The sequence below is a fragment of the Pteropus vampyrus genome, unplaced genomic scaffold, assembly GCF_000151845.1.
Source record: "Pteropus vampyrus isolate Shadow unplaced genomic scaffold, Pvam_2.0 Scaffold96, whole genome shotgun sequence".
Taxonomy (NCBI): Eukaryota; Metazoa; Chordata; class Mammalia; order Chiroptera; family Pteropodidae; genus Pteropus; species Pteropus vampyrus.
Genome location: NW_011888877.1, coordinates 492,561 through 502,435, shown reverse-complemented (window position 1 = coordinate 502,435; position 9,875 = coordinate 492,561). Strand labels below are relative to the sequence as shown.

At 42.1% G+C, this 9,875-nt stretch overlaps 1 long non-coding RNA gene across 1 annotated transcript in view; it reads left to right on the top strand.

Moving 5' to 3' along the window:
• The first annotated feature begins 5,505 nt into the window (after window positions 1–5,505).
• The window catches only part of LOC111742531, a 7,158-nt gene continuing 2,788 nt past the window's right edge, over window positions 5,506–9,875 (top strand). Inside the window, exons 1-2 of the long non-coding RNA XR_002781363.1 lie at window positions 5,506–6,349; window positions 7,940–8,018. This is a non-coding gene — a long non-coding RNA (uncharacterized LOC111742531). The remainder of the gene's footprint in view (window positions 6,350–7,939; window positions 8,019–9,875) is intronic.

The following is a 9,875-nucleotide window of genomic DNA, read 5'->3' as shown; positions in this document are numbered from 1 at the left end:
TGCACATCACCTCAGCTAAATAAATTGTATCTCATTTCTTTATGTATCACGATGATGTGGAACTTGAAAGGGACACAAAAGTTTGCCTGTGCTGCAAATCTCTCCATCCTCGATTATTTAAATCTCTCTTCCTCATTAATTTCCTTCTGTGAGTTTTCACTCTTCAGTGGATCATAAATCTGATTTTTTTCTTTACAATTTATTGGTCATCAGTAATAATGAGACATTGCTAGGTGAGTGTAGCTTTGTTTTCATAGCGATTTTATATAAATCATCACCTTTTACAGCCTATTGGGGTTCCCTCCTCCATTCTGCAGAACGGTGATCTTCAGCTCAGTGAGTGTCAGGGACCTCCCATGTCAACCCTGCAGCTGAGGGAAGGCAGAGCCAGGACCACTCTTGGGCTTCCAGACTTGAGGCTCATAGAACTCTCTCATTCCATATGTTGAGGTTTTCAGATGCCCACTATAAAAAGCCAGCAACGATAATCTATGTTCATCATTATGGATGTTGGATGGAAGCTTCAACTTTCCAGAAGCACATCCTCTAGGGGACCTCTGCTGTACCACACACGAGGGTTCTAGTTCATCTTTCAATGTCATCCGGAAACTAGAAGTCTTCAGTTACTGAGATCTCCCCATACTAGAGATTCTCCAGAAGACCCTAAATTCTTTAAACCACAGAAAACTTGTCCTGAGGAGAGCCAATAAACCACCTGAGAGATTAGTTTGATGGAGAAGATAAGGCACAATTTGCTGACTTTTAAACTACACATTTGCAAGCCAGGTGCTAGGTTAATTAAGCCCCCAGCACCATGGAGCAGTGTTGGAGCCTGAGGCTCTCCACCACTCATCTATAGATTTTCATTCTCCTGTTTCAAGAGTTTGCATTTCTCCCAATGCTGGTTGGATCATTTCCTCTCTGGGAACACAGCTGGCTGCTTGCCACCAACCCTCATGCTGTGCCCTTTTGTGCTTGATAGTCTCATAAGAGAGAGACCCCTGTCTCCTGCCACCAAACTGTCTCTTTTCTTAAGGGGTATTTAATACCTAGATTGTCCTGCTACACATGCACTTTACCTACGTAGAACTGCACATTTTTTTTGAAGAGCTGTCTTGCCATTGTAAAGTTTCCCACCCTACTCAGTTGTTCTTCATATACAGTATGAATAATAAATGGTGACTGATAGAGTGGCAGTTATCTGAGGTTTTCCAGCACCAGTTTAAGAAGTTTCAGGGATTTGGAGGGACCACTCCGAAATCAACTCTGCGGTCCACCAAAGTGAAGTCAAGAGAAGCCAGTTCAAACTGCTGTCTTCTTAAGAGAGAATTTTGTTTATTTACCCATGAGAGCTCTTACTACAAAGACTGCAGCTCCCCCTCCCCCGAGATGACTCTCCTTGATATTTTAACTTGCGAAAGCACATCTCACAGAGTCAATGTCTTGACATTAATTTCAAGGAAATATCAGCTCTGAGCCTGTTTACACCCGAGACCCTGCAGAGCCAAACAAAAGTAAAAACGAAGGAGACAATTGAGGAAAGACTGCCCTGAACAATCCACCTCACAAACCATCCTGCAAAAACCAACTGAACTTCTCTGAGGCCTGGAAGCTCTGAAGCTGACCTCTAGACAATTCGATATTTCTAGTCCTTGGCGTCTTAAAGTAAAGCAGAAAGGATGAAAAAGAAATCAGATGAGGAATAGTTTGCCAGTTTGCCAGAGATAGAAAACAAATATATCTTTTATTTTATTATCCCTTCTGAAAATCGTGAGCAGAATTTTTTTTTTTTTTTTCAAAATGATTATTCCCCTCTGACAAATTCCATTTCCAGGAACCACAGTATGAGATACCTTTTTAACCTTCAGATTACAGACATAGAATTTTCTGTTAAGTGAGAGAAGAAAGCCAAGGAATCTCATCTATTAAGCCCTCACTGGAGCCTGGCCCTGGGCTCGGTGCTTTCATATGCATATTTGTCTTTAAAGCTAAGAAGGAACTTTAGAGAGAGAAAGAGACGATAACTTAGAATAACCTAAGAGCAAAATGCCTGCTTGAGTTTACAACTTTATTGCAAGGTAAAGGATGTAATCTTAAACTAAAGAACAATCTTTCACATTCGTCCCCTCTCTAAAATGCCGTTTCTATTTAGACAACTAATCGTCCTTAAAACATCTCATCAAAGCTACAGAGCACGTTTAAAAGGTAGAGTTATTTTTCCTTTCCTTTTTCCAGGTAATAAACACTTGACATTTAGGAAATGAAGTTCTAAATTTATGAAGCAGATAGCACTTTTCAACTACACTCATGGTATTGTAAGGTAGCATTCATGTACATAAATATATCTTATTGAACAGATTGTCACTTATCAGTGTGGTGGTACATTTTTAGAAAGGGTCACGAATGCTTGATTTACAGAGAATAAAGTGACATTCAAATTACAATTTTCAGAAGAAGGATAACTACTTTTTAATTACTTGCTTTGCCTGTCTTAGCGACTCATGCACGTTGCAGTTATGACGATGGTTTGAATTGTGTTGGCTCAGCTCTTCACAAGAATGTCGGTGGTAGGTTTAGCAAAGGAAAAAATGCAAAGGGTATGCTCATCTCTTGTGCAGTTAGTCGAGGTCTTAGTGGCAAGCAACAGAACCCAAATCTGGCTCTCTTAAACATAAATGGAGTTTATTGGCATGATAGGGGGCTGAGGAATCAGGCTTGGAAAACAGCTAAGAAACACAGAAGCATGGGAACGCTAGACAGCAGGCACTATACAAGAGGTCACACTGTAATCTAGTCACAGTCATCAGTGATGAGGCCATGACTGTGAACTCTAGCCATCTCCCTCGGCTTCCCTGACACTCCTCAAGGCTCTGAAGTCAGAGTTGTGTCTTGGCTCGCTGACTGCTCTGTGATCTAGAGACAAAAGATCTGGTCAAAAAGAAAGATGACCACAGAAACTGATTTCTGGAAAGGGGAGAAAGAAAAGAAGAATCTTGGCTATTATCTAGTTCAGTCTTCCTTTGACAGTTAAAATGAGAGACTGGCTTGCCCAACATCACTCCCAGAAGGTAGTAGTGGCAGGACTCGAACTCACATCTTCCAAGCCCACAAGCGATGCCCTTATCGATCACTCAGGCTGATCAAGTCACAGTCATTCAATATTAGGTTGTAGCTTTCGGGGTGAAAACATGGAACATTTTCACTTTCTCACTTAAAGCTCCACAAAGTTCTGAGAGAATGAGGATACCCGAGTTCGTTGTTTTTTTTTTTTTTTGCTAACTCCATGGTCTTAAACAAGTTACTTAATCTCTCTGAACCTCTGTTCCACTATTTGTAAAAAAAAAAAAAAAAAAGGCAAAAATACCCATTCTCCCTACCTTATGACATTGTTGAACAAAATAATTGCGATAATACATAAGGAAAGCATTCTTTGTACTTTGAAAAACCATGTGCATGTAAAAATACTTTATAACACAATTTAACTGGTTACGATAATAACGATTTTTTAAAAACCTGATTCACACACTGACCAAGAGGTAGGGCCACACCTCCTGGCTCCATTTTGTAGTTTGCCAGTTCAAGGATATTAATTGATATACCTAAAATGTCATGTATCTACATAGAGAAATCAGAAGAAGAAGGAGCTTTAGGGATCGGGTCTCCAGATTCAGAGAATAAGGTTTTTCCCATCGATATCAGCAGGGTCTGATTATGAGGTCTTATTATCCATCAGAAGCTCAACTAACATTTCTGATCCTCACACCACCCAAATAAGTTATAATTTCTCTGTTGTGCAGTTGGCTGCCGAGGCCCAGAGATATTATATAACTTTGCCTGAAGTTATCCCAGCTGGTGGTAGAACTGGGATTTAAATTTGCATCTTGCTTCCTTCAAAACCTCGTTCTGTGATGTCTCACTGCCTGCTCTAATTAAAAAGAAAAGAAGAATCTTGACTGTTATCTAGTTCGCAGTCTTCCTTTGACAGTTAAAGGGAGGTTCTGAAAGATTGTGGCTTGCCCAGCATCACCCCCAGAAAGTAGTAGTGTCAGGACTTGAACCCACGTTCTCCAAGCCCTTAACAGCGCCTTATCGATCGGCCACGCTGATCAAGTCACAGTCAATTCCCCAAGTTGCAGCACTGTATTTAAGAAATGTGGGTGAAGCGGAAGCTGTGCTGTTTCATCATGAAAACAATAATAATACCACCATCTACTGAGCAGTATGCGTGGAATGGTCTGGTCTATATTATCTTGTTTAACTTTCACAATATACTCTGAGAAATCTAAGGCCTACACAACTTTAAAAACTTGCCCAAGACCTTATAGATGTCCAGTGGCAAAGCCAGGATACAAACTCGCCTGTGACTCCGAGCTCCATGATCTTAATAGCTCACCATTGCCAGACTCTGCAGAAAGCCTCGAGGTATAATTAGCTGCTGGGCTTTTAATTCGCCAAACCCATCTTATGGGGGCTGTTTTGATTCAGAACCCAAACATGAGAAGTGGAATCCATAAGTTGGTAAGGGATGGGAATGAAGTTTTCAGTTTTTCTACATCGGCCAAATTCATCTTTTCCCAGAGCTTCCTTAGGCACTCCTCATGCATGTAATGGAATGATTGAAGTTTTCAGAACTGTTTACCCTCATTTTAAAAATTTCTCAGAGGAAGACAATTGATAGAGGCCATTTCAACACTCCTTACCACCAGAGGGCGTCGGACCCCATAGATCTTTGCTGCTCAGTATTGTATCCACCACCAGCAGCAGGAGCTGCACCTGGGAGCCTGGTAGAAACTTGGCACATCAGTATCTGCCCCTGCTTGGCTGAATCAGAACCTTCATTTTAATGAGGTTCCCTGGCGATTCATAAGGTTCGAGAAGCACTCTCCTAAATCATGGCTTGGTCAGTCAAGAGCAAAATGGTCCTAGGATAGTTCCTGTCCTTCAAATATTAAGTAATGGGAGTAGGCATTTCGTGTCAGTTGCCTCTAATGGTCATTCAGGGTAAGTATTCTTAATCTTCTTCAGAGATTCAGAGAGATTCAGTGATAGAAATGACAAAGCTAAATGGATGTTCCTGGATCTGAACACAGGTCTATCTTCTGCCTAAGCCGTATCATTTACCATTGTTCTTGCTGCCTTTTTGAAGCACTGTTTTTGAAGAGGTACTTTTGGGGATCATAAAATGTTAGAAAGGAATCTGGTTCATTTTGCTCTTCCCTTGACTTTGGGTCTCACTGGCTAAATGTTTCTAGCGTAGGGATTTAGTCAATATTTATCTATCTAGTAGATAAAAAGACTATAATAAATCGTAGAAAACTTCAGAAGTAGTCTTAATGTCATAATGCATTCATTTTTACTAGGAATCGTTCTGAGTTGTATCTGTTGTGTCTTAATCCCACCCTCCACTCCCAAACAGCTAAAGGTGGCCCTTGGAAGAGTCCAGTGGCTTCCAGATCCACCAGTAGATGGCAGTATTTCTTTGAACACCACATGGCCTCGGGTTTTTGCCAGATCAAACTCTGTCAACTGTTAACTGTCTTTGAAGAACGGGCAGTGGTTTCTTCTACGTTTTCATTTGGTTGGCACGATCTTCTGAGATATCTTCAAGGGTGTTAATGATCCAAATGCAATTCTCTCTCTCTCTCTCTCTCTCGCTCTCTCTCTCTCTCACACACACACACACACGCACACACTTTTCACTTTTTAGGGGATAGAGTCAAATAAAAGATTTTCTCCCAAGGAGATCTTTCTGTGCAAAGGTTAGGAAGAAACAGTTAAGGATACTAAAGGCAGATTTCGTCAAGCCCTCTGGCTGATAAATCAAGCCCAGCTCACTCTCCAGGAATTAAGGCGACTCCTGCCATAGTGAAGGCCAACCCCCAAAGAATGTCCCTTTGAAGAGAGTGACTCAGGAAGGAACCAGTAGGACAGACAGCTTGCTTTGACTCCTTTTATCAGAGTTAGCCCGAGTAGCCTCCTACCAAGGCTTTATTTATTTCTCAAATTGCATTTTATATGCAAATATTTTCTGGGACCTGTTTCAAAGCATTATTAAATGTGTAAGAAGGCTGAATAATTTATCAGTTTAACAGAAGTCTAGGATTTAAGTTGACGTACATTTGATTTTAGACACCGGTACTTGATTTGGGTGGCTTTTTCTGCTCCTGCCAGTAGTGGATGTATAAAAACAATGACACTCTTTCCAGCTGAGTGCTTTTTCTTGTTTGCTTTCCAGAACGATTTTGCTACTTTTTTTTAACCTTCGCTTTAGATTAACCACATAAAATCATTTGACAGGTATCTGAAGAGACTAACTTCCCCATCAAGGGAGATTATTAGCAGCATCCTGGTGAGTAAAAAAATCCTGAAAGGGATTAAATAAGAGAAACACTTTCTGAGTCATTAGATGCTAGACAAGTTAAAATACCAGAAAAATACACTGTAGCATTCAATTTGGCACTAGGTAATGACTTAATGGTTCTCTAGATTTCAGATATTCTATACGGAACATTTAAGCCCTTCTGAGGCCTGATTAGCAAACAGTTTTACTTCGCTTTGCAAAAGAGGATGTAATCAATTGTTAGCTGGAAAATCTCAAAGTGCTTTAGGGTTATTCACGATGCCTGTTTTGTAATTTAGCAATTATGTTGATTGATGGTGAGAGTCCTTCTGTTAAAATTTTTGGATATGGAGCTAGCGTTTCTCAGAGCTCGTCTACTTACAAGCTAGGTTTTGTTGTTGTTAGTATTCTATAATGCTTGAGAGCATACGCTTTGGGTTTGGAGTCAAATCTCAACTTTATAATTTGCAAGCTGGGCGACTTTGAATATTACTTAACTTCTGTAAACCTGTTTCCTCATCCGCAAAATGAGGACTATAATGCTTGATTTATAGGATTATCGTGAGGTATAATGTAACCAGAGAACATCTTTTCTCTATCTTCATTCCCTATATCAAGGTCTGGTTTTAGGTATGTGTAGAGGAGGCTGCATGCCTAAATTTTGATTTATGCATTTAATAATGGTATATTAAGCACATACTGTGCTGAAGATATGGCTGTGAACAAGACAAAGGGGTCCCTTCTGTCATGGAATTTACATTCTAATTGAGGGCACAGAAAAATGATCAAGTAGACACATGCATATGTAATAACATTATAGACACCCGTACGTGTGTTGGAGAAAAATGAGGTAGAGTAAGGAAATAGGAAGGGAAGAAGGAAGTCAAGGAATGTCTCTTTGAGGGGCTGTTAAAGGAAAACGATCATTTCAAAACTTCAGCAGGGCCATCAAGAGATGAATGGGTAAGTAATGGATTTCTTCCCTCAAACACAGATAGAGCTAGGGTACAGTCTAAAGAAATAGGGAATAAGAAAGGGGTACGCACTGCTCTGTCTAATAGTGTAACATTTTTTCCTCAGTGGTGGACCAGAGAAATTTTTGCAGATTATGCTGCATAATCCTTTTTAACAAGAATTATCATATGGTCCTGGAAGGGGGGACCACAGAGGTTCAGAACCCCCTTCCAGAGAACCCACTATGCAACGTAGCTAATTGATGGTCTCGAGCTGTCACACTGTGGGATCTACCTCTGTATTTGTTCTCAGCCAATGCTACCACTAGGCTATTCTCAGCTGATGACTGAGCATGATGTGTGCTAAAACAGGATCATTTGCTGGATGCAAGATCCCTCTAATGGACGATTTGCTCAAGACTCTTCATTGGTCTAGCCAAGACATTTTTTAGAGCAGTACTGTAATCTGAGACTCTTCTTAACCAATTCTTTCTTCCCTCTGTGCTTTCATAGAGGTCAGACCTACATTGCGATCTGAAGGTTCTCTGTTCCTACTTCTCCATCCCTCTCTATCATCCTTCACAGGCATTTTATCCAATCAATCTCTTGTACATCTAATTCTGTCTTGACTTCTCTTTCTTGGAAGATCTGAACAGACACAGTTGGGACTGAGAGTGGTCAGAGAAAACAAGGGATAAGATGAGATCTGCAGGCCAAGACGGATGGTAAGTGAAGTGGACACTCGGCTGGGCTTGTCAATGGGATTAAGGATGGGGCCATGCAGGGTCCCTTAAACCATGAGAAGCCAAGAAGCCACAATTACCAAAACAACCAGCAAGGTTGAAAGAGCAGCCAATGGGCTTGACCCACAGTAAGTAGTGGAGATGGTTAATAGACCCTGGCTCCCTTAAGGACAAGATAGACAACCAGCCAACAAGGATGCTTCTTCATCTCTACAAACCAGAGAAGGCAAAAATACAGGAGCAGAAGGCTGATGGAACGCACCCAGTAAGAAAGTTTTGATCCCTTTCTCCATTCTCAGGCTTGAGCCAACTTTCAGATGTAGATCTAGAACACATGGACTGAAGAGGTGACTGGGGGCGTCAGAGAAAGAAGCCTGAAATGCCGCAGCAATAGTTCCTGTAGTATTCCCAAATCCTTCCTCCAAAGGAACCTATAGTCACTTACTTGAGTGACTGTACACTGAGGAAAGAGGAATACCCAGACCTTTTGAGGACTTTTGGATACAGGGTCTGGATTGACAACGATATTCAGAAATCCAGAGTGGTACCATGCCTCTCACCTCCTGCTGGAATGGAGGATTATGGGGGCCAGGAAACAAACCGAATCCTGAATAAAATCCAGTTCACGGTGGGTCCACTGGGTCCACATACCCACTGCTGGTCATTTTCCCAGCCCCTGAGTACATAATTGAGATGGACATACTTGATGGTTAGAGTGTCCCTAAATAAGATCGTGCAGCCTATGAGCTACAAGCTATCATCGTGCGGAGATTCCAAGCAGAAGTCTCTGAAACGCCCCTCTCCACCCTCCCAGTTAAGGCAGAATGGCAAGCAATTTCACATCCCAGGACAGCCCAAAGACATGCCACCATGAGAAAGCAAAGACGCAAGGGCGATAGTCCAGCTCACGACTTGGTTTACTTCACCGGTCTGAGCCTTGCATAAACCAGCTGGAGCCAGGAAAGTGACTGTGGATTGACTACTGCATGCTCAGCCGAGCAGGAGTCTCAATTTCAGCTGCTGTGCAGGAAGTGCCATTATTGTTATGAAGAGAATATTAATAACGCCTCAGGTAAATGGTATGCAGCCACTGATTTGGCAAATGTGGGGCAAGGAGGTTTTCTAATCTTTTCAGAAACAGTTTTGCATTCACATGGAATGAACAGGAACAATCATTTACAGTTTTGCTCCAGGCTTCTGTTAACTTTCCCACTCTGTCACAGTGTCATCCAAAGAGATCTAAAGAGCCCACAGGCCACCATGTGGATCCACCATGTCTATGCCGCCATGCATACAAGAGGTGGCAATTATAATGGAGGCCTTCTTAAAAACTACAAAATAAAACAAAACAAACCACGCTCTCCAGAGGGTGGGAGGTCAACTCTGTGAGAGTCAAGGACCCGCCCCTTAAGTATTGGGGTAGAGTGGTCAGAAGCATGCCCGATGTTCCCTGCAAAGTGAAAAATGATTACTGTGTCTCGTATCCCTTTCTCCAAAGAAGATATCTTTGGGTTATGGAAGCAACAGATTCCACACGGGGTGCTGCTCTGGTCTAAACGCCAGGTCACACTGAAGGCTGCTTGCTTTGTGGAGCCCGGAGCGGGAAAAGCCTCCGCTGCGCGTCTGCAGTGTGGGAGGGGTCCGTGGTGAGGCAAGATGCTATGTGTAGTTCACAGAAACCCTGTGGGAGAAATGGAACACAGCCCCCGGGTGCTAAAGGAAGGCCAGATCATCTGCAGTGGGGCATTATCTGTCTTTCGAGGAGCAGTTCCCCTGGCGGGACTTAGTAAAGATGGAAATGGTACGTCCCAAACCGAGGCCGAGCAGGACCAGAGAACA